Here is a 25869-nt window from a genome sequence, read left to right on the forward strand (position 1 = left end):
AAGGGGCAATTTAGCGTGGCCAATCCACCTACCCTGCACATCTTTGGGATGTGGGGCGAAACTCACGCAAACACGGGGAGAATGTACAAACTACACACCAGGCATGATTTCTTAACACCTGTACCACTCAACTACAAGCTGGTTCAAATTTCCATCTAAATTTACTATCATTTGCTGTTAACACTGCAGAGCAAGTAGGATTTATTGGTCACGGGCATGGCTTCCTCCAGAATCCTGGTGCCACACTCTTATTTGGGCAGGGAAGAAGAGAGGAGAGGAAATGGGGTGAATTGGCTATGGATTTAATTTTGGTCAATAGCAACAAAATATTGTACATTTTTTTTCAAAAAGTCCAACAATTGGATTGCCTATCTGCACTTTCAGCAGAGCAAGTGTTAATAACTTGTATTACAGCAATTGGAAGCATTAACATTTTTTAGTGTTGAGTACACCCATTTACTAGGATGATATCTGCACATTTCAACATGTTGATCTCTGGCTGTCACACATTAAGCAATCAATCCCTCATCTGGTAGAGCAACAAAGGATTCAATTGAAAATACAACCAATGCCTACAAATTACTATTTGAAACAAAAACAAGACGTTTTCTTTCACAGGAAGCAGATAAAGGAGGTAAGAGGCCAATAAACGTTTCAATTCAGCCCACCCATTCAATTTAGTCAAATTAGTAAATGTAAAACACAGATACAAGTGAAACACTGCCCTTGACAGTAAGCAACTTCTATAATCTTAAAAGGAAATCATGTTCAGACATGTACTACCTGACGTTTTGCAAAGCAATGTACACACAAGTCATGAGGACCCACCCAGTATGGCTCACCGAAAAATCCCTTCGGGTTTTTAAAAGACTCCAGGAAATTAATGTTTGATACTTTTTATAAAGCCATTCATTATCTTTCCCCAGTGACTAGGGAAAATCCATGCCAGGACAGAGCAGAGAAGCAGTGTCAGGGCATATAGTGGAAACATTTTGGCTGGTCAGCTTGGTGACATTCACATTTTGAGCTGCTGTAAACCCATCCCGCAATATTAAAAGTTGCCGCTTTAGACACCTTCATTAATCTCCACTGGCTGTCTCCAGTCAGCCAGATCCTCTGAAGCACTCTGATACTTTGCTACATTGACAGTGCATGGGCATGGTGGACTCCTTGCTGCAGGGTAAAAGCAGAGTGTGAGCCCTGATGTCAGCACAAACATATTTGGAGCGGAGAAAACTGAATGCTGGGCTAAATCTTTTCCCTCATGAACGCAGGGCAACTGTCGTGCCTCTCCTCCTCCTATATTTGGAATTCAATCATCACCCAGAGAAAGTCACCAGAAAAGCTGCCCCCCCCCCCCCCCCACCCATCAAAATAAATGGTTAGCACTCCAGGGTCGATTCCTGGCTTGGGTCACTATCTGTGCAGAGTCTGCACGTTCTCCCCGTGTCTGCGTGGGTTTCCTCCGGGTGCTCCGGTTTCCTCCCACAAGTCCCGAAAGACGTGCTGTTAGGTGAATTAGACATTCTGAATTCTCCCTCTGTGACCCGAACAGGTGCTGGAATGTGGCGACTAGGGGCTTTTCACAGTAACTTCATTGCAGTGTTAATGTAAGCCTACTTGTGACAATAAAGATTAATTTTTAAAAATTAAGCAACATCCTGAAGTGCTATCCTGCCAACCAGCCAAGAATACTTGTGTAGTCAAGTGTAAAGGGCATTAGCTCTGGAACTACATGCATTAGAATGTGACAATTTTTACTCCATTACCATCAAGTCACAATCCGGAAATCTGGGTAACACCGGAGGTGGCTACGGATTTCTTTTTTTAAAAAAAGAGGATCTCTTCAGGATTTTACACATCGGCTTCTTTTCAATCCCATCAGTACTGATCCAGCTCAAATTAGTTGGGATTTCAAAAAAATACCCCGTTGCAATAATACACTTTTGCTGGACGCACAGACTCCAGTCCACGCACTTTGCATAGGAACAGTGCGCAGCTTCAAGTGGGGGAAAAAGCCACAGGTTCTTTATACAATGTCATGTAAATTAGTTAGAGAGCAAAGTCTTGATCTTTGCACTTCAACGGACAACATTTTAGAATAAATCTGGGGATTGTTATTAATCCATCTGGTCCCAGGTTCGATCCTGGCTCTGGGTCACTGTCCGTGTGGAGTTTGCACATTCTCCCAGTGTTTGCGTGGGTTTCGCCCCCACAACCCAAAGATGGATTGGCCACGCTAAATTGCCCCTTAATTGGAAAAAATGAATTGGGTACACAAAATTTATTTTTAAAAACGCATTCAACTGAATCTCAATAATTATGGAAATCAGAAGCACAGCAGCCCCAGCACTAATAACTGGGACATTTCACTCAGTATATTAACTTGCATCATTCTCCAATTACTCACTTCAGCTACTTCCTCATCTACCTCAAAATTTCCCTACTGCAATTAAGTTGGCTAATGACAGCCAGGCTGACCGTACAGGTGTTAGAATTGCTCTCGGCACACCCCAATGATTGGAAAGGGGTCACCAGCCATCATATATGGGTGCTAGGTGTTGCCCACACTTCATAAATAAAAGGATAAGTTGTTTCCAGTGGCAGAAGTTGGTAACCAGAAGTGACAGGAGGAAACATTAAAACAAAATACAATGAGCTATTGTGATCTGGAATGCCTGGTCTACAATGGTGGTGGAACTAGATTCTTTTATTAGTTCATGGGATGTGGGTGTCACGGGCAAGGCCAGCATTTATTGCTCATCCTTAATTGCCCTCAAGAAGGTAGTGGTGAGCTGCCTTCTTGAACGACTGTAGTCCATGTGACAAAGATATTCCCACAATACTTTTAGGCAGGGAGTCTAAGGATCATAGCCCAGGAATAACGAAGGAACAGCAGTATATTAAAAGTCAGGATAAATGTACAACTTGGAGGTGGTGGGTGTTTCAATACACCTACTGCCTTGTTCTTCTTGTGGTTACAGGTTTGGGAGACGCTTGGGGAAGAGCAGGCGAGTGGGATTAATTGGATAGCTCTACTGAGGGGTTTAGCAGATGGGTTCAATTCCCATACTGGCCTCCCCGAGCAGGCACCGGAATGTGGTCACAATAACTCCATTGAAGCCTACTTATGACAAGTGATTTATTGTTACGAAAAAGAGCACAGGCATAATGAGCTGAATGGCCTCCTTCTGTGCTATATCATTCTACAATTCTATGACAGGATTGGATTAGAGTCAAGTCAGTGGCTGATACTAACCAGAGGCCCACAGATAAGAATTACCACTTAGCATTGCAGAGACCACTGTTATGGGCCAGGGTTTAGAGAACCCCAAAGTGTATCATGGAGTTCACCTGACCCACAACGTTTAATAGATTGTGGTATGGGGAGCACACAGCCCACTCTACAGGTGTGGTACAGCAGAAATGGAAAAGTATTTTTTAAAGAAAAACAATGTTTATTCTAAAAACTCAAGTTAACCATTTTAAAACAGAGTGAACATCTTAGCAACCATTAATTCAAACACAACCCCCAAAGAATACAACACCAAGTAATCCTTTAAGCTTTCCTTTTAACATCCATAAGACTTAAAACACATTTTACCAGAAGCACATCAGGTTAAAGTCACTACCGTACCGTTATTAGTTTTAAAATCACCAGGATCGATTTACAATCTTTAGGTTACAGAGAGAGAGATTCATACACCTTCTGGCTGTGACTGCAGCTATCCAGCTCTGAATACGAAACTAAAAAAACACCCTGTAGCAAACAGCCTAAAACAAAAGTAAAAAGCTGACAGACAGCCCAGTTCCACCCACTCTCTGACATCACTGCAGTAATAAACACCCATTTCTTAAAGGTACTCTCACATGACACCACATACCACAAGCAATTCCTTTTCAATTTTAGGGGTACAGTGACATAAATCCCTGGTCTTTACAAGTGGCTATTGCAATGCTACGGGCAGGATTTACCGGCTGTTCACGCCGGCAGGAAATAACGGTCCCATGGATCTCTCGGTGACAAGAGGTACTTTCAACGGGAAATCCAGTTGACAACGGTAGATCCCGCTGGTGGGCCACCATCCCTGTCAAAAATCCCTGGTCAATAAATCCCGCCCTACATCTATTTTCCTGTAGTCAAGGGTTCCTGCCGAGCCCTTCAAGTTAAAAAAATAACCAGAAGTGTGTGTGCGAAGAATCAGGACAGTCAGGATACATAACAACAATACGCATCATCCTGGCAACAGATGAAAATGGACATGGGTCAACTTCTTATCTGCCCTTACATTTTACCAAATTCTGGTTATTGGAGTAAACAACTCGCAGTCTTGTACAGGTCACAGTAAATCCTCTGCGTCATCAAGATATAATCACTGCAATTGCAATGAACATACTGATACTCACTGTATATCAGGCTTAATGAAAGGATTGTATTTGAGAATGGTTGGAGATTAAGCAGTACAGGCCTCAAATCTAAACTCAAATTAGCTCATCTCATCTTGTCCAGAGAGATGCCCTGCAAACAATTTGGAAATTAGCAGTCCATATAAGCTTATGATTTAGCATCAGCAGCACAATGTCAAATAAACTGACAAAGTTTGTGTGTATAATCGGAGTAGCATACAAATACCCCAACAAAAATATGTAACAAACATCTGTGGCACCTTTAATCTACCAAAAATGTCCCATGGTGCTTCCAAGGAGGTTAACAAAATTTGACAGAGTTACACAAGCAGATTAGGACAAAATGACCAAAAGCTTGGTCAGAGGTACATTTTAAGGGAACATCTAAAACAGGAAGAGAGAGGAAAGTAGTTTGAGAGGGAATTCCAGGGCTTAGGGCCTTGGCAACGGCCATCAATGATCGAGCTAATGAAAAACTGGAGATGGGTCAAGGAGGACTGGAGAAGGTTACAGAGTAAGGGATGGGCAATGCCATGGAAGGATTCTCAATCAAGATCATCCAAAACTGCCTAGAGACAGACTCTGCAGCCACCAGTATTTTATCAGTTTTGTGCAGCTCAAAATCTTTTTTACGAGTGCCCAATTCTTTTTTTCAAATTAAGGGGCAATTTAGCGTGGTCAATCCACTTACCCTGCACGTCTTTAGGTTGTGGGGGTGAGACCCACGCATATACGGGGAGAATGGGCAAACTCCACACGGACAGTGACCCAGGGCTGGGCTGGGATCGAATTGTGCACCTCACAAATGTTCCCTCCTGAAAACATAACAGTCTAGTACAGTGTTGTATAGCTGTGTATTTGATGGTTCAAATTGTAAAACTACAAGCTTCATAAACCCATTGTTACATGAAATAGGGCGAGTAAGAGGGCAAGGACAAAGACAGAATAGTGTACAGATTCTATTCCAGGTCTGTGCAGTGTGTGGGCCTCAGCCACGTAGCTGCAATTAGTTTCAGCATCCCAGAGCATTAGGAGAGGGTAAATAGAGCCAGTCATCTGGCTCCCGATTGCCATCCAGTGCTGGAAATCAGTACATCAGGCAATTACAGACTTGATAAATGTATCCTAGCTCACACAAAGAATTACCACTCCTTTTTATTTTATTAAATCTTTCCAATTAAGGGGCAATCGAGTGTGGCCAATCCACCTACCCAGCATATCTTTGGGTTGTGGGGGTTGAGACCCATGCAGGCAGGGGAGAACGTGCAAACTCCACATGGACAGTAACCCAGGGCCGGGATCGAACCTAGGTCCTCGACACCGTCATGCAGCAATGCTAACCACTGTGCCACCGTGCAGCCCCCAGATTTACCACTCCTGCAAGGCACAGGTGCGCTTACCAACACCCAAGAATTGTACACCAGGATGAATCAGTGAAAGGGCAGCAGGGAGGCGCAGTGGTTAGCACTGCTGCTCACGGCGCCGAGGTCCCAAGTTCGATCCCGGCCCCGGGTCACTGTCCGTGTGGAGTTTGCACATTCTCCCAGTGTCTGCGTGGGTTTCACCCCCACAACCCAAAGATGTGCAGGTTAGGTGGATTGGCCGTGCTAAATTGCCCCTTAAAATTGGGGAAAAAAAGAATTGGGTACGCTAAATTGAAAAACAATGATGACTCAGTGACTTGGCCTTTGCGCTGGGAAAAAAAGAGAGAAATAAAAAAAAAAAGAGGGCAAAGGGAAAAAAGGGGTGTAATTTATTTATTTATTTATTTTTTTAAATGGGAGGGTGAAGCCAGCTTCTAAACAGCTTTAGCCCTGGACCCAAACCAAGTCAGCTCAGAACATCTTACCGGACTTCCTTCTACCGGTAATTATCAGTTGAACACATCATTATGATGTTTTTATATTAGAAGGGAAGTATCAGACAATGGCTGCATGGTTCTTCCCTGTCTAAATGTGCACAATGAAAGTCCATCAGGCTTACTGATGACACAAATAGAATCCAAAATGGATGAGGAAAGATCAGTGGAAGGGGAATCAAAAAGATAACTGCGTTTGAAGAACCAGCACAGGTGAGAGGAGCCAAATGTTTCTGTGCTGCAACTTCTGGGAGTATACAGACCAATAATGTTGTTTACACATCAGTTACCTACATGAACCTTTCCCAGCTGCCAGGGTATATCCGCAAGCATCAAATGAAAGTCAGAACTGCAACTTTAAACTGCAAGTGGAGGTTAGCCATTGCCAGTGGCGCGTTAAAAGTCTGGATTTCAAAGCACCAGCCGTCAAGCCAAACAAAACTGGTGCTGTACGATTAAAGATCAAAGCTTGACCCCCCAACCCAAGAAAAACGAAATCCTAGTCAGATACATATCACTTTCCCTTCTTCCACACATTAATCTTCCTCGCACTATGTACACAGGCAGATGCAGGACTCATCACATCAGGGTCAGATAGGATAGCAGAAAATGATGGTGGTGGTGGGAGCCTGGAACTCGCTGCCGGGGGAGGGAGTGGAAGCAGATACGAAAGTGACCTTTAAAGGACATCATGACTTAGGATGGGAATAGAGGGATTATGGTCTCGGGAAGGGTAGGGGTATTTAGTTCAGATGGGCATCATGGTCGGCACAGGCTTGGAGGGAGGAAGGGCCTGTTCCTGTGCTGTAATTTTCTTGGTTCTTTGATGCAACAGTAAAATACTCTTATCAAGACTATTGGACACAGGAGTAGGTATTTGGTCCTTCGAGCCTGTACCACTCTTCGATAAGATCATGGCTGATGACGGCAGGTGGCGCAGTTGTTAGCACTAGGACTGCGTCCGAGAACCCGGTTTGGAATCCCGGCTCTGGGTCAGTCTGTGTGGAGTTTGTACATGATCCCCATGTTATTCAAACCTTACCCATTCTTGACTGACATTGTACAAGAAGGTTAAAAAAATTGAATGCCGTATATTTTCTCAAGTTTGCAGTGTGTTAACTACAAACATAGCTTGACCTACAAAGTGCTACTGCCACCTTGTGGAACACAATCACCCAGTTCAGAGTAGAGTAAATGAAAAGGGATTACATGCAAATCAAATGCAAGTCAACACCAAAGAAGGGGATAGATAGCACACGGATATGGTTTCATTACTCACACCTCCTGCATTATTTACTGGTAATATAGTTCCATAGTACAACAACAGTCTCTCATTCCTTTCAAAGAAAGCTCAACAATCGTCTGCCTGTTTAGTCGCAATTTATAAAGTATACAATCGATTAAAGTTAAAAAATACAAAAATTGGGCAGCACGGTGGTGCAGTGGTTAGCACTGCTGCCTCATGGCGCAGAGGTCCCATGTTCGATCCCGGCTCTGGGTCACAGTCCATGTGGAGTTTGCACATTCTCCCCGTATTTGCGTGGGTTTCACCCTGAAAACCCAAAGAAGTGCAGAGTGTGGTAGTCGGTATTAGGGGTATTACGGTACCTAGGCTGGAGGTACCGGATGTTGTAAGATCATTGGTGAAGCCTGCCTGCTGGTTCCGCCCAGTAAGGCGGAGAATAAGAATCTGTGTTTCCCTCGCTGCTGCATTTCTGTACCTGCACTGCTAGGGGAAACATCTAGTTCCCAGGGGTGTGGCAGTGCAGAGGTGAGGACGAACATAGAGTCGGACATTCTTAAACCCTCGTCCCTGGACGGGGAGGTTAGCTATGCAGTACCCCTTGCTCTCTACAACTACGAGATCTTGTATCGTCCCGAGGAAGTCCTCCTCCGGGTCCTTGCTCCCAACCTGGCTGGCAGCTCCTGAACCCATTCTGCTCCGCAAACACGTGCGGGCGCACAGGTCGGACTCGCTGGTCGAGGGTACACCTCCTTCATGCTAACCCTCAGTACGCCTATGTTGCGTATCCCGATGGCTGGCAGGATACGGTCTCCCTCCGGGACCTGGCACCCGCTGGATCCCCACACATACCCCCCTCACCAACCCCACCGGCGCACCCCACGGCTGCCACTTCCCAGGGGGATCGGCCTTTCCACTGGCCCCGCCCAGGGGTGAAGAAGCTGAAGAAGCCACACTTCCGGAGTTACGGATGCCCGAGCCGGCGCCTGCATCACCGTCGAAACTGCTACGATCACAGAGGACGGCCAGGGCCCGCGATCGACTAATAGCTTCATTATGAAATGTACCTGTAAATAATTTGAGAGACATGTAAAAGGCAAAACACTGTACCACCGACGGGTACCGCCATAACCTCCACCACTGTCTAACGCGAGACCACCACCCCCGCCGGACTTTTTTTTTTTTTTTTTTTAAACAGGGGGGTGAATGTGGTAGTCGGTATTAGGGGTATTACGGTACCTGATACTGTAAGATCATTGGTGAAGCCTGCCTTCTGGTTCCACCCAGTAAGGCGGAGTACAAGAGTCTGTGTTTCCCTAGCTGCTGCATTTCTGTACCTGCGCTGCTGGGGGGAGGAAACATCTAGTTCAATAAAGCCTTCAATTGTCCTACAATCTCGCTTCGGGAATTATTGATCGTGCATCACAGAGTAGGTGGATTGGACACATGAAATTGCCCCTTAATTGGAAAAAATGAATTGGGCACTCTAAATTTATATAAATTTTTTTTTTTTTTTTTTTTTTTTAAATACAAAAATAGGGGCGGCGCAGTAATTAGCACTGCTGCCTCACGGCATCAAAGACCTAGGTTCGATCCCGGCCCTGGGTCACTGTCCGCGTGGTGTTTGCACATTCTCCCCGTGGCTGGGTGGGTCTCACCCCAACAACCCAAAGATATGCAGGGTAGGTGGATTGGCCATGCTAACGACTCCAGCTTTACCATCCTACAAACTTCAACATGATAGTATCGACTGCTGCAGCTGTTATTCCTGCTTACTGACATCTATGTGTATAAGTGAACTTTACCAAGACAATGAATTTGAACAACTTTAGGTTTTAATTCAACTATCATTTAATTAGGATTTCCTGATCTGGTAGCAGCAAGTGTCAGAAACATGGGATATTAGTTGTAGGTAGATTTCCTGTTCATTCAACAAGTAGAGACAAGTATCTTTATCTAAAATTACAGCATAGAAAACACTTACCAGAAATCCTTTATCGCTCATCTTCAATACAATTTAAAGTGTTTAAACTGGCAAGCTAATTAAAACACCACATTAAATAGAAACTTCCTGAACCACAAATCTCAAACACCTCAAATTCCCCAGGGGAATATGCAAAGAAAAATATCTTGCAAGAGTTTTTGAAATCACTTTTTCAAAGTATTGATACAAAATTACTTACTGGAATAGGGGCCTCCAAATGAGACAAACATTTCAGGAACACTCAAACAGCACACAACAAACCCAATTCAGTCACAAATGCAGTGATAAAGATACTTTAAAAACACACAAAAGCACATTTATCGGCCATTAATTGATTAATACCTGAACAAAAGCTTGCTCCCCCCCACCCCCAAAACTGCAGCGTCGGCAGCAGCACTTGTCTGAAGGCACCTGCAGAAATACACTAGCATTTGTAAGACAGGTGAAAGTGCAGTGAAATTACAGTATGTGCTTACTGGTTTGGTCACTTCCCTGACAAGTGTTAACACATTACTTTCCACATCATACATCTACTTCTTGGACAACATCCAAATTAGTTGGATGTCGCGCCCACAAGCCAATTTCACTCATTCTAGAAACAGGTGACATAGAAATACAGAAAATAGGACTAGGCCATTCAGCCCCTCAGGCCTGCTCTGCCAGTGTAATGGTAGTGGCATTGTCATTTGCCTAGTAATCCAGAGGCCCTGCGTAACGCTCTGGGGATTGTCAAGAACCCCATCTGGTTCATCAACGCCCTTCAGGGAAGGAAATCTGCTGTCCTTACCCGGTCTGGCCTACATGTGACTCCAGATCCACAGCAACGTGGTTGATTCTTAAATGCCCTCTGACATGGCCCAGCAAGCCACTCAGTTCAAGGGTAATTGGGGATGGGCAATAAATGCTGGCACAGCCAACGATGTCCACATCCCATGAAAGAATCTGAATTAAAACATGTCATGGGTGATATTCTCTCAATTGTTATGAACTCCCTGAGGTTCAATGAGAGGACATCCCAAATACAAGAAGTGAAACTTCAAATGCTAGTTCTTTGCAATTTGGAGAAAAGAGATGAAAGCCAGTGAGAAAAGGGGTCAATACTGATCTAAATTATTCAAACAACAAAACATTTCTTACACTTTTAACATACAAGAATGGTAACAGTAAAAACAACATTTACAATTAACTACAATAATGGTTACCCACACAGCAGATACTCTATTTATCCCCCAAACTAAATCGATCTTCATTCCTAAACTCCAAGAATTCACTTTCCCAAAAACAACACCCCATAGGTTTTTAACATCGAGCCAAATCCAGCAAATAATTACCACACAGGACCTGTAGCTTTCTTTTGAGTTTAGAGTAGGTCCAACAAAGACCGACTTCTTCTGCTTTCTTTCTGCACAACAGCTCGATTCTCAGAGAGCTCTGCTTTGCAACGGAGCATGGTTATGATCTAGGTCCCGAGACTGCTATCTCCACTTTGCTATACAAAAACATGCTGCTCGGCTAATCTGCACCCCAAGTGCTCAGTGCAGCTAAATCAGTGTTTTTTTTTTAATCCATTTTTTTCCCATTTCATTCCGACTTCCTAACACAATCCATTCTCCCACCATACCCCTGGACACCTTTAGAGTCTAGAAACCTATTTAGTGACTTGGCCTCCACAGCCTTCTGTGGTAGAGAATTCCACATATTCACCCCCCTCTTTTCACCTCATCTCAGTCCCAAATAACCTGACCCGTATCCTGAAGCTGTGAAACATCACCTCGGTGTCCAGCCCCTTCAGAATTTTATACGTTTCAATGCAACAAGCATATTGCATTGTCCTGAAGTTTACAGCCTTCCAAGCTCGGCGAGTTCAACAATTTCAGATCAGGCTGCCAACAGTGGCTGTGATTATTCTGCTTTCTCCATTTGCACACCCTGCAGATCCATCGGGTTTCTCGATTTGTCCCATTACCATCTCCTTTTTCCCTGCACCATCATTTTTATTATTTAACCTCTCCTGCCTTCCACCCAATCAGACATTATTTTGTTTTTGCTCTCTTTGAGGAACACCTGCATTGATGTCCTGGAGCTGAGAGTATTGATCTCCAACCACCACACCATCTTCCTTTGTACAGGTATGACTCCAACCAGGGCTCATCTGACCAAGGCGAGGATAAGTGTAGCACGGTAGCATTGTGGATAGCACAATTGCTTCACAGCTCCAGAGTCCCAGGTTCGATTCCGGCTTGGGTCACTGTCTGTGCAGAGTCTGCACATCCACCCCGTGTGTGCGTGGGTTTCCTCCGGGTGCTCCGGTTTCCTCCCACAGTCCAAAGATGTGCAGGTTAGGTGGATTGGCCATGATAAATTGCCCTTGGTGTCCAAAATTGCCCTTAGTGTTGGGTAGGGTTACTGGGTTATGGGGATAGGGTGGAGGTGTTGACCTTGGGTAGGGTGCTCTTTCCAAGAGCCGGTGCAGACTCGATGGGCTGAATGGCCTCCTTTTGCACTGTAAATTCTATGATAATCTATGAAGTGGATTTTTTTTTCCCCTTCAGGGGTTGATGACAGTTGTGAGCAGTGTTCTCAGGAACCGCCCGATCATACTCCTGTGTTCTGGCTGTGTCCCAAGTTGTTACATTTTTGGGCCTCCTCCTTCTTTAATGTCAGAGATTCTCAACATTCATCAACATCGAATTGGAGCCTTGTCCATGGTGGCCATTTTCAGGGTGTCTGACTCATCAGTGCTGCAGACAGGAGCGGAAGGTGGATGTCCTCGCCTTTGCCGCCTGGTTAACGACCCGGAGACAAGTCCTACTTGGGTGGAGGTCTCCTACTCTGCCTAGTGCCTCGATCTAGTTGGGTGACCTCATGGAAGGTCAAGAGCACCATTAGAAGGTCAGGAGAGGAGTTCTAACGGAGATGGAAGCCATTCATTTCCTTTTTTAAAAGAGTTGGTCATGGTCAGTTGTTAGGGACAGTTTTAGTTTTTGTTTATTGTTGGGGTGGGTGTGTTCTTAACTGTTGAGTGTGTTCCTTTTAGATCGTAATTCGTAACATCCATTTTATATTATGATGTCCTATTGTCATATACATGAAAAGGTTTTCAATAAAAATATTTAAGAAAAAATGATTCTGGAATAGTATGTAGGCCAGATAAGGATAGCAGATTTCTTAATTAGGTGAATGAGATGAGATTGGGGTTTTATGACAATCAACAACAGTTTCATGGTCATCATTAAATTTCAATTCCAGATTTTTTTTATTGGATTTGAACCTGGGTCCCCAGAGCATTATCCTGGTTCTCTGGATTGCTAGTCCAGTGACAATACCACTACACAGTCTCCCACCCTCAAACTGGTTGAACAAGTTAATTCCTTCAATAAACGTCTCAAATTCTATTGATTTCCTCCAGATAACAAAAGAAACATTTCTAGGTGATCCCATGAGTTCCAGCTATTTCCACCTTATGGTAGGATATATGAAACACCGTTCCAGTCCTAACATGTCCTCCCTGACCTCTTCCTGTTGCATTGACAACAGTGTGCTACTGCTTCCTACTCCCATTCCAATCTTTAGAACTACCAACTATGCTTCAAATTTCCACCCATCCCTCACGGTCATGTGATCCACCTCAGACTCACTTCCACTCATTCTCCCAGTTGTTCCACTTCCATTAAATTGATTCATTATTCAGTTTTCTACTGACAGCTTGCGAAGTATCTCCTCCCTTCATCCGGAGATGCCATGCCCCCCAAAGCCTGATCCTCAGCAATTACCCGACCACTTCCCTCACCCTCCTCTCACCTTCAACCCTACTCGCCTCTCAGATCATCTTTTCAACATGATCCAAGCAAGTAAATATTTCTCCTCCTCCCTTTTAATGGGACAGATTACTCCAGCTAGCTTGGTCTACCCTTCTATAGCCCCCACTTCTAGCAGCCCTCCTTGGTGCACACAAAATACTCATCTTTCACTCCCTGTAATCATAGAATTATAGAATTTACAGTGCAGAAGGAGGCCATTCGGCCCATAGAGTCTGCACCAGCCCTTGGAAAGAGCACCCGACCGAAGCCCACGCCATCACTCTATCCCAGTAACCCCACCCAACCTTTTTTGGACACCATGGGGCAGTTTAGCATGGCCAATCCACCTAACTCACACATCTTTGGACTGTGGGAGGAAACCAGAGCACCCAGAGGAATCCCACGCATACACTGGGAGAACATGCAGACTCCACACAGAGTGACCCAAGCCAGGAATCGAACCTGGTACCCTGGAGCTGTGAAGCAACTGTGCCAACCACTTTGCTACCATAATGCCATTGTCCAAGACGCCTTCTATGCGAGACTATTTACATTTTTAAATAAAACAATATTTTGAACTGGAGGGTTTTTATTTTATTAACTGCATCTGTTGAAGAGAACAAAGAAAATGACCACTTTGCAATTGGTCTGACCTTCCTGTGATGCCCTACTTTAACACTGCCTCCTATTCTTGGCCTCGTATACCGTTTCAACTAGGCAGAACAGCAAAACTTCTTTTTCCTGGACATAGATTGTACCTCATTGGCTGTAAAGCACATAGTGATGCCTGCATGGAGGTCACGAAAGGCATGATAAAAACGATAAAGTTGGGCTTGTATGTATATAGTGCCTTTCACAACATCAGGATGTTCCAAAGCACCTTTCTTCTCTTTTTGGGGAGAAAGAGACATAGCGTGCATTTAAAGCATTTTTGCTTCAGATACCTACAACCTTCGGTTCATTATTTCTCACCAATTCTCACCACCACCCCAGATCTCATGTGCTTGCTTTGTTCTTTGTGTGCGCGCTTTGCAGCTCCTTTCACTATCTTGGCTATTCACCGTCTTTTGTTCATGCCTTTATCCTGTCTCGCCATAAAAGAAATTCTATTTTCAGTTTTCTATTCAGTAATTTAGGTCATTCAATCCATCAACTTCCTCTATCAGATTGGAGTATCTGTTTCCCTGGTGCTCTCTCTTTCTCTTTCCACCTTGCTGCCTAATTTTCATTCAGACAAAGAGTTACAGCCCAAACTGATGACTTTTCCAGTTACAAGTACTGACACATCTGTGTATGCGTAAGATTTTCAGTTTCAAAATCAATAGTATTTGCACACTTTTTTTTTAAAAAACGGATATCCACGAGGTACTGACCAATGGGAAATTTCCAGGTGATTGCTCAGAGGCAACACCCAACTCATTACAAATCTGCTGTTTACATCAAGCCTGAAGCAGGCAAAGTTATTTCCATTTAGTGCTGGAATATTCCTTGATATCTGTGAGAAAAGTCTAATACCGTTTCCATCACTTAGACCAGTACTTTTTGTGGGTCGCGAGCACAGAGGCAGTAATGGCTGCCATGGTGCTCAGACTGGGTGTTAACAGCTGCGAGCCCCCCTTAAATCTTTGCTTTAAAAAGAAATGGGCGCGGCCAAACTGATCAATCTTCCTGATTCCTCATCCAAAAAGTGAAACTTTTGTATTTAAAGATCCTCCAGTTCAAGCAGTCCCCCGTTAACACAGCAACACCAGCACCCCCCCCCCCCCCCCCCCCCGGCCACACAGAGCTCCGCTCACCACATGACTCTCACTGTGCTGGTCACAGCAATTTTCAAGCCTCAAAATGGGAAAACGTTTGGGAAGTACTGACCAAGACTTTCCATGTTTATCCTGGACAGTCACTCCATTATTGGGCAAACAGTGCTGATCACAAGCAGTAAAGACCATTTTGATTGTCATCCATATTCTCTAGCAAAGAGTTAATTTTATGCGACTTGTATTGCAGAAGCAGTTTTAGGCCCCCAGATGCATTCTTACAGAAATAACTACAATCCAAAAGTACTTCATTGATTGTAGAGGACTTTGGGGCATCTCACGGTCACGGACAACGCAACAGAAATAAGGATTTAAATTTATATGTGATTCTAAAACACTAAGGAACTCTCTCAAGGGGAGCCCAAAGTCAGGGGCAAGTTCAGATTCACAGTTCAGCAAGAACAAAAACACATTGCTGTGGGGCAATCAGCTGTACCGTGTACCAGTGACCAGAAAGAGATGCAAGCACCGCAGACTGCAAGCAACATCATGTTGAGTTGACAGCAGCAGCACTAGAGGCACTGGTCAAAACCATCTTTTGGGCACTGCAGACTCATCACTTGCATCCTTTGTGTTGCTGTGAAATGTGCATCCTTTTAGACAAAAGGTAATTAAACAGTTTAAAATTTATTACATTGAGTACCCAATTAATTTTTCCAATTAAAGGGGCAATTTAGCATAGCCAATCCACCTGCACATCTTTGGGTTGTGGGTGTGAGACCCACGCAAACACGGGGAGAATGTGCAAACTCCACACGGACAGTGACCCAGGGCAGGGATTCAAACCCAGGTCCTCAGCTCTCTGGGCAGCAGTGCTAACCACTGCACCATGTCGCCCCCTAAACAGTTTTAAAGCAAAGAAGCGAAAAACCTCTTGATCCTGGTAGAGATTGGTAGACATGGTAATTTATGGCTCCATAAAACAAGCCATGCCTGGAAAGCCATGTTTAAAAGTTGGTTTTGCAGGGCAGTACAGTGCCAGTGGGTTAACGCTGCGGCCTCGTGGCGCCGAGGTCCCAGGTTCGATCCCAGCCCTGGGTCACTGTCTGTGTGGAGTTTGCACATTCTCCCAGTGTTTGTGTGGGCTTGGCCCCCAGAATTCAAAGATGTGCAGGCTTGGTGGATTGGCCACGCTAAATTGCCCCTTAATTGGAAAAAATGAATTGGGTACTTTTTTTTAAAATTTAGAGTACCCAATTATTTTTTCCAATTAAGGGGCAATTCAGCATGGCCAATCCACCTAACCTGCACATCTTTGGGTTGTGGGGGTGAAACCCACGCAGGCACGGGGAGAACATGCAAACTCCACACGGACAGTGACACAGGGCCGGGATCGAACCTGGGACCTCGGCGCCGTAGGCAGCAATGCTAACCACTGTGCCACCGTGCAGCCCATGAATTGGGTGCTCTTAAAAAAAATTTTTTTTTAAAGTTGGTTTTGCTTCAAGAAGGAGAACCATCTGCCTGTGAAAATAAGATAAGCCATTTTGCAGATCAGTGCCAGTGCACAGCTGAATGTGAATAAGCTGCTTCCAAGTTGCTCTACATGATGAAATTGAAAGCCTGCAAGTGTTCCTCGATCTTGCCTGAAGAAACACCACACATGTAACCTGGACCTTGAGCCACTGACTTTTAACATTTGGCAGAATTCCTCGATTTGTTATGTTGCGGGAGGGAGGGGTTGGGTTTGGATAACCAGTCGTGAAGGTGACTGCATTTCCAAAGTAATCCATTAATAGCAAGACACTTCAGGAATTCCTGACATGACATGACGATAAGCTTTTTGCCTCTCGTACCCCTCATGGCAACATTCCCCATCACAATACCAGTTTAAAAAGTTATTTAAATTTTCTCTGGGACCTTGGCACTGAGGCCACAGTACTATCCACTTGTGCTACCGTGCTGCCATAGTGGTTAGCGTTGTTGCTTTACAGCGCCAGGGACCCGGGTTTGATTCCCAGCTGGGACCACAGTGTGTGGAGTCTGTACGGTCTCCTCGTGTCTGCGTGGGTTTCCTCCGGGTGCTCTGGTTTCCTCCCAAAAGTCCCGAAAGACGTGCTGGTTAGGTGAATTGGACATTCTGAATTCTCCCTCTGTGTATTCAAAGTGTGGCGACTCGGGGATTTTCACAGTAACTTCATTGCAGTGTTTATGCAAGCCTACTTGTGACAATAAAGATTATGTTATTATACCAGACTGCTCAGAATGTCAATCATTAACCCATCGGTGAGGGACATTCTTGTACTGCTATTGCCAGTGGCATCTTGGCACAACCTTGGAAAACTAAAAAGCATAAGTAGAATAAAACTCCCATTACTCCATAGAATTTATACTCTGGGATGTAAATGCCTCCCTTTGTTCAGATACTACTACTAGCCCCCGAACTTTCAAAAATCATTACTGTCTTTTTAAAAATTCCACTTTAAAAATTTTTTTTAGTGTACCCAATTCATTTCTTTTTCCAATTAAGGGGCAATTTAGCATGGCCAATCCACCTAGCCTGCACATCTTTTTTGGGTTGCGAGGGCGAAACCCACGCAAGCACGGGGAGAATGTGCAAACTCCACACGGACAGTGAACCAGAGCTGGGATCAAACCTGGGACCTTGGTGCCGTGAGGCAGCAAACCCACTGAGCCACCGTGCTGCCCTAAAAATTCCTTTTACAACCTCCACCTCACCTCCCCTCCTTTCCAAAATTGTTAGATGCCATGTTGCTGTCCATAGATACCATGTTATCACATAACAAAGTGTATGCACTGTCGAACTCAGTATCTAACATTCTCAGAGATCATTTTGGGGTTGAGGAGTTTGTGAGCACAGACAGGAAGATTGGTGGGGGCGAGAGGGAGGAAAGAGAAAAATTTAAACTTAGCTTTTGCAGTTGCAAAGTGTATGTTCACATCACAAGCACTTCTTCTAGAGCTTTTGGTGCTGTCAATATTTTAAATTGACATCCAAGTAACTTCCCTTGGCTTATTTACAGTAAACTGAAAATTTGGCTTCCGTGTACAACTTTTTCAATTACCTTTATAGAATGAGTGCCAATGAAATGGAGAAGATGTGGGAATTTTTGTTGAGTAATTGTCTTTTGGAAAAATGTCAGATTGTTTTTTGTAGTTGTGTGTGGGTGTAGACAGTGGAGCGATTATTCTGATAAAAAGATACAGTATTCCTCCTTCCCACAAATGTGAACTGGTTCTGAGCAAACCAGTTTGAAACAGGTCTAATTTTTATTTATAATAAGAAGCTTCTTGGATGGCTCATTTGGCAAGTTCCATCCAGTGAGAACAGACAGAAAGTTCCAGGGTTGATCGCTTTGCCTCAGGAAACAGGAAAATGGTGAGAAATTAAAGCAAGAACACGAAACGTGCAGATGTTTGGCAGTGATGTACCCACACCTGAATAATCTCGCAATGCTGACATACAGTACAGATGAAAATGAAAGCTAAATGAATGATGACAATTAATTAGGGTATTTCTTTTAAATTAGTTTCTTTTCAAGTAGGAAGAGTTTTCGAAGGTTAGTGGCACCATTAGAAAAATGGACCATGTCCTTGATAAAAAAATGAACGGGTGTGGCATAGTTTCCAGTAAATCAGATGGTGTGGCTTTTTGAAGGACATGAGGGCTGCATCAGGGAAAAAAAAAGCCTTAATTCATAGTTGACCAGTAGAATTGGTCATGGGCAACAGCTTAAAAAAAAGCTTCCATTAACTATCACCACTAAGGAGCAGCACGGTGGCCTAGTGGTTAGCACAACCGCCTCACGGCACTGAGGTCCCAGGTTCAATCCCGGCTCTGGGTCACTGTCCGTGTGGAGTTTGCATATTCTCCCCGTGTCTGCGTGGGTTTCGCCCCCACAACCCAAAAATGTGCAGAATAGGTGGATTGGCCACGCTAAATTGCCCCTTAATTGGAAAAAATAATTGGGTACTCTAAATTTATAAAAAAAAAAACTATCACCACTAAGCTTCCATTTAATTCTATTCAGCGCTCTTTTTTGCAAATGTACACTTTTGGTCACCCCTGTATTTCCGGGCTTGTGACCACTTTGTGCAACGGTTACCCTCTTCTGAAACTTCGCATTCACACATCTCAGTTGTCTTCTGGTCTATTTCTATTATAATAGGGGCTGGTTTAGCTCACTGGGCTAAATCGCTGGCTTTTAAATCAGACCAGCAGCACGGTTCGATTCCCGTACCAGCCTCCCCGGACAGGCGCCGGAATGTGGCGACTAGGGGCTTTTCACAGTAACTTCATTGAAGCCTACTCATGACAATAAGCGATTTTCATTTTCATTAATTGCATCAAATTATTACTGCTGTGTTAAAGTTCCAAATCTTAGAACCCAAGATAGATCAAATTGGAAGCTGGGAGGCAATTTGATCATTGCTGAATAAGGTCAGGAGATTTCTCATGTTACTTTTCTAATTAATCATCAGAAGGAAAAAGATTCTGACTGAGACGATTCCCAGGACTTGGGTAGATCCCATGAGGCACGAAGGCTGCCAAGAAGCCCGTGAGAGGCATCCACCGGTCACACTGCGCTCGGGTGAGAGCACAAAGCAGCCGGTGGATTGCACCCTTTGTTTTTCTCAAAGCGAATGGAGACCACAAAATTAAAGAGAAAAAGTGGCCTTCAGGCAGTAGCCATGGCACTCTCTAATCAGCTGGTCATGGGCTCACGTCCCACTCCAGAGACGAGGCCACAAAATTTAAGCAACACTAATGCCTTACAGAGGAGAGTTGCAGTGTCAGAAGAGCCACTTCTCAGATAGGAGGTTAAAGTTTAACCGAGGCTCCATCTGCCCTTGGACATAAAAAAATCCCATGGCAATATTGGAAAAGCAGGAGAGTCCCTCCAAGTGTCCCAGCAAATTATTTATCCCTCAGCCGACATTATCTAGTCATTACCCAATTGCTGTTTGTGTGAACCTGTTCTATGCAAAATGATTGCCATGTTTCCTACTTTCTTTAACAGACACTTACCTCATTGACATCCTGAGTATGTGAAAGGGTCTATTAAAGTTTTTTTTCCCTCTGCGTTGTATTATTTATTTGAGAGATTCCATAAACTGGATAATCAGGTATTATTGCACATCCTCAACATGTGCAACTTTCCATGCTCTTCTCCGCCACCTCCATCATCCCCCCACCACCAACTGCCAATGCAAATTCAAAAATGTTTTTAAAAAATACCTCCGTCTCAAAAGTTGTGGAAAACGGGATAACAAAACCGAGAATAAAGCCAGATTTATTTTTCCCCAATTAAGGGGCAATTTTAGCGTGGCCAATTCACCTACCCTACACATCTTTTTGTGTGGTGGGGTAGAGACCCACACAGACACGGGTGTGCAAACTTCCCACAAACAGTGACCCGGGGCCGGGATCAAACCCGGGTCCTTGGCGCTGTGGTAGCAATGCTAACCATTGCGTCACCGTGCTGCCCCATTAGGGCCAGACTCTTCCTGCTATTAGTCTAGGTTGGATTTGAACACAGGCCAAAGATCAAACATCAGTATCCAACCTATTATTCCCCAAATACCTTGTGTTGCCCTATTATGTATTTTCTTTTATTCCCTTTTCTTCCCACGTACTTAATGATCTGTTTGAGCTGCTTGCAGAAAAATACTTTTCGTTGTACCTTGGTACATGTGACAATAAACAAATCCAAATAATACTTATTGCCAACTTTGGTTGTATTAGTCGAGGTGAGATTGTGCAACATTTGCCCATAGTTTGCATGTTTATTGCGTAACAGGCCATTAAATGTCATTTAAAAACAAACTAATAAAAAAGGGGACACAGTCCATTTATAGCCCAGCCTATCCTGCTCATTGGAGCAGGTTTGGACAGCTCTGTTCTGGGCTTCATTCCTGGACCAGGGCTCTGGGACTGGAGAGGTTCACAATCCTTTCAGAACATGTGCGGATTCACCCCAAGAGAATAGAGGAGGCTCCAACCTCACTGTGCAGTTGAAACTGAGTGCTTAGAGCAGAGTGCTTAGAACATTCCAACGAAACATTTTTGTCTTTAAGGGCGGGCAGGGAGAGATCAGTCTTTCTCTCTTGTAAGGTAGCTAAAAACTCTCTTAGCCAATTGCCAGACAATATAGGTCAGAGGTCAAACACCATTAATTTTTTTCTATAAATTGTGAGTATCCAAGAGTATCCACCTACCCTGCACATCTTTGGGTTGTGGGGGTGAAACCCACGCAGACACAGGGAGAATGTGCAAACTCCACACAGATAGTGACCCGGGGCCAGGATTGAACCTGGGTTCTTGGCAGCATGAGGCAGCAGTGCTAACCACTGCATCACCCTGCCACCGTCAAAACACCATTACTATGCAAGATCCTACTCCTTTTTTTTTTTTTAAATAAATTTAGATTACCCAATTATTTTTTCTATTAAGGGGCAATTTAGCGTGGCCAATCCACCTACTCTGTACATCTTTGGGTTGTGGGGGTGAAACCCACGCAAACACGGGGAGAATGTGCAAACTCCACACGGACAGTGACCCAGAGCCGGGATCGAACCTGGGACCTCAGCGCCGTGAGGCGGTTGTGCTAACCACTAGGCCACCGTGCTGCCCTGCAAGATCCCACTCCTGCGCTTTCTTGCAGAAGTGCACCTTCAACTCAGAGATTACCGTGTTGTGCGCAGTCAACCAAACCCTCCAAGAATCCATTCACAGCAAATGTCCAAATATTAAAACACAAACACGTTTGAAAGTGCGAGATACAGTTGTGTACAGCAAGGCTGAAAATAAGGGGGGGGGGGGGGGGGGGGGGGGGGGGGGGGGGAAGGAAATCTTCATGACATCAGATCAGGAAAATACGCTTTTACAACAATGAAATACAAAATTGCTACTAATAGATTTGATGAGGATTAAGTGAAGGGGCTACAACCTGTATAACATGCAGAGGCCACAAAGGGCTATTCAATCCCAAGTCTGTTCAGAGCAGCAGCCCTGGAAATAGAAGACTTTCTGTACAACGCATCGTTATTATGGTTGAATGATTGATGTACACTAGTTCAGTACACCAAATAGAAAAATGCAACAGGTGGGGAAAAAAGATACACCTACAATTTGTTCAATGGTGTACACATAGGCCAACAGGTGGGTAGCTTGTTGCATAACAAAAGCTCAGTTAAGCAATTCAGATAATGAGTCTCACTGAATGGTCTTGCGTCATGCTGACAATGTTACTGCTGGTGGGTAGCAGCTCTAGTAACCCAGGAAGGGAAAAGAGAAAGAATGAACCAAACAAAAATTGGAAAGGCAATCGAGGAAGAAAAATAAACAACCGTGAGAACAAAACACAAGAATGCATACAAAAACAATTTTCAGAATGCGACACAAGTGAAAGCAACAAATTTTACTTTCTTTTGTGGCTACTGTCGCACAACATTCATCCATAAAGCTCTCCCTACATGACCCAAAAATGGGCTGAATTCTCCACTCCCCCAGCCATGTGTTTCTTGGCTCTGCGCCGTTCACTGGTGCTGGGAACACGTGCAAGAGGTAGCTCCCGCTAGGGTACTGCACATTTTAGCCCGGTCGGGTGGTATTTTCACTTAAAAACCCACATAGGGAAAAAGATTTAATGTGATACAGTTGAAATTAGAAGTTTGCCAACAGAGTCAGCGACCTCTCGGGGCCTGGTAAGATGGCGGAAGCTGTCTGTGGGACTCCAGCCAATCCACTAACGGCAGAAACGCTTACGAGCACCTTGGTGACAGAATTTGACAAACACTTGACGGGTTGTGCCTGGGGACTTCTGCAAATCAATGGAAGAGGCCTTGGCTCCCATTTGTTTGGCGTTGGAGAGCACCAACGAAATGGTAAAGGCACATGAAGCCATGATAAAAGGCATGGAGATGGCCCTTTCGAGGCATAAGTGACCAGATTGCCTCGCTGGAAGTGGAGATGTCTCTGATGGCCGACGCAATTAATTTTTGGACAAGGAAAAAATTCTGAAATGGGCGAGGCAGACGAAGAAATGCACCTGGGAAGGGGAGAGTTGCGCCGACCAGATCTGGGTGTGGAACTGGCGAAGCAGAGGGCTGGGTACAACCAGATAAAGGCTGCCCTCTTTTAAGAAGGGGGTGAAGTTTGGGATTTTGTCCCTGCCAGCTTGTGGGTGATACACCAGAAGCCAGAGGAGGCAATGGACTTTATGAGGGACCTTGGACTGGGGAGTGAGGACATTGAATTTGAGGAGTTTTATTTGTTCATTGTGAAACGCATGGGGTGGGCTTCAAAACGGGGACACGGCGATGGTGAGTTGCCTTTTATTTATCTTTGTTCATTGGGAGGATTGGTGGGGGGGGAAATAGGGTTGGTTCTTTGTTTTGAGGGTAGATTTGGGGGGGGGGGGGGGGGGTTGCTGACATGGATGCAGTTGGGAAGGGAGAGATAACGGCATCAGAGGGCGGGCCTGAAGGGGCGAGTTACATAGGCCGGCTGAAAAAGGGGTATGGCTGATCGGCAGGGGAGCCCCCTGACCAGCCTGGTCACGTGGAATTTGAGGGGGCTGAATGGACCAGGTAAATGGTCCCGTATGTTCATGCATCGGAGGAGTCTGAAGGCGGACGTTGTGTTTTTGCAGGAGACGTACCTAGGTTGGGTGACCAGATGTTCCATTCAGGGCTGGATATAAAGATGAGGGGGCGGCAGTGTTGGTTAAAGGAGGGTGGCTGGGGCAGCACAGTGGCGCAGTAGATAGCACTACTGCCTCACAGCACCAAGGTCCCAGGTTCGATCCCAGCTCTGGGTCACTGTCTGTGTGGAGACTGCACATTCTTCCCGTGTTTTCGTGGGTTTCCTCCCACAACCCAAAGATGTGCAGGATATGTGGATTGGGGGCAGTACGGTGGCGCAGTGGTTAGCACGGCTGCCTCATGACACGGAGGGCCCAGGTTCAATTCCGGCCCTGGGTCACTGTCCATGTGGAGTTTGCACATTCTCCCCGTGCCTGTGTGGGTCTCACCCCCACGACCCAAAGATGTGCAGGTTAGGTGGATTGGCCATGCTAAACTGCCCCTGAATTGGAAAAAAAATGAATTGGGTACTCCAAATTAAAAAATAAATAAATAAGAGAGTGGCTTTGCGGTGGGCAACATTGTGGCCAATCCGGGGGGGTCGTATGTGGTCAGTGAAAAAATTTAGAGTAGCCAATTCACTTTTGCCCACTTGAGGCGCAATTTAGTGTGGCCAATCCACCTTGCCTGCACATCTTTGGGTTGTGGGGACAAAACCCACAAGAAAAGCACAACAGGAAAGCACAGAAGAGGTGCCGACAACACAGCCCTCTTTCGTCTACACGACACTGCCTCCACCTGCACCCCCCCATGACACTGCCTCCACCTGCACCCCCCCATGACACTGCCTCCACCTGCACCCCCCCATGACACTGCCTCCACCTGCACCCCCCCATGACACTGCCTCCACCTGCACCCCCCCATGACACTGCCTCCACCTGCACCCCCCCCATGACACTGCCTCCACCTGCGTCCTCACAGCCCATTTCCATACCATCGCAGTATTCGCTGCCTAATAATATGGAGGTTCGGCAACGCCAGGCCCCCACCCACGGGGCCCCACCCACCCCCGAAATCATTTTATTTGATCTTCCTGAAAAGAGACTTTGGGACAAAGATGGAGAGGTACTGGGACACCAACAGGAACCTTGTCAGCACAGTCATTGTCACTGTACACGCTCAGCCAGCGACAGCAGCAACACATCCCACTTCTTAAAATCCACTTTCATTCCTCCACCAATCGAACCAAATTCAACCTATGTAACTGGGCCCAGCTCCCCACCACCTGGATTCTTAAGTACCTAAAGCTTGTCCTCACCACACTGAACGGCAACTCTCTTTTTCTCTCTTCTCTTCTCCCCCCCCCCCCCCCCCCCCCCCCCCCCCCCCACCCCCCCCCCCCCCCCCCCCCCCAAATCTCCTTTCTTGCCCTCTGGCATTGATCAGGAACACCTCACTCTTTCCCATGTTCAATTTATACCCCGTAAACCAGCCAAAATCTTCAGAATCCCTCCAAAGCTCCTGAGCCAACAACACCATCTCTGCCTCCAGGGAGACAATCTGGTCATGATGTGTCAGAGGCCACCACTTCCATCTTCTGTATCGTTGCCCCTTGTATCTCTATCTGCCAATCCATCTTGTCCATGGCTGCCCGAATTGGGGGCAAAGCTCCCTCCATTGCCTTCTCCAGATCCTCAGCGACCGCCTGCCACTGCTTCTTAGTCAGTTGAGAAGCTAACCAACATCTCAGGTCGACCAAGGGGCCAATGACAGCAGAAGCCTCTGCAATGTTCCCACCTGCTAAGGCTCAAAGAACTGGAGTCCAACAACAATCCCTTGCCTGACTTCTTTAGTTACCAAACATTACCTTGTATGAGGGAGATCGCATTCTATCAAACTATGCCAACTTCCTCCCCAGGAAAAGTGCCCGTAAACCAGGCAAAAAAAAGGGCTAAAAGCAAAGTACCCTGGCAGGAGCCACCACACCTGCAGCTGCTCACCACATAGCCAGCATCGGACGTCCAACAACGAGTATAACGCAACTATAAATGGGACTTTGCAATGTTTCTAAAGAAAGTGCAAGAGTAATTGCTGTATAACTTATATTACATGGGTCAGTTATTGGAGCAAAGTAGGTATGGATTTTACACAGAGGAACAGCAATTACCAAAATTATCTTAAAAAAGAAAATTTCCCACTTGAAAAACAATGGCAAA

At 45.2% G+C, this 25869-nt stretch overlaps 1 protein-coding gene across 4 annotated transcripts in view; it reads right to left on the reverse strand.

The window, feature by feature from the left end:
* lima1a (LIM domain and actin binding 1a) overlaps positions 1–25869 on the reverse strand; it is a 146887-nt gene that overhangs the window by 88520 nt on the left and 32498 nt on the right. The window contains exon 1 of one of the 4 annotated variants that reach the window (XM_038786544.1): positions 9493–9507. The exons of the other annotated variants lie outside the window; for them this stretch is intronic. The gene's annotated coding sequence lies outside the window, so the exon portion shown is untranslated. Of the gene's footprint in view, positions 1–9492; positions 9508–25869 lie in introns of those variants that run through there. 4 annotated transcript variants of the gene reach the window in all.

This window comes from Scyliorhinus canicula, chromosome 28, assembly GCF_902713615.1.
Source record: "Scyliorhinus canicula chromosome 28, sScyCan1.1, whole genome shotgun sequence".
Taxonomy (NCBI): domain Eukaryota; kingdom Metazoa; phylum Chordata; class Chondrichthyes; order Carcharhiniformes; family Scyliorhinidae; genus Scyliorhinus; species Scyliorhinus canicula.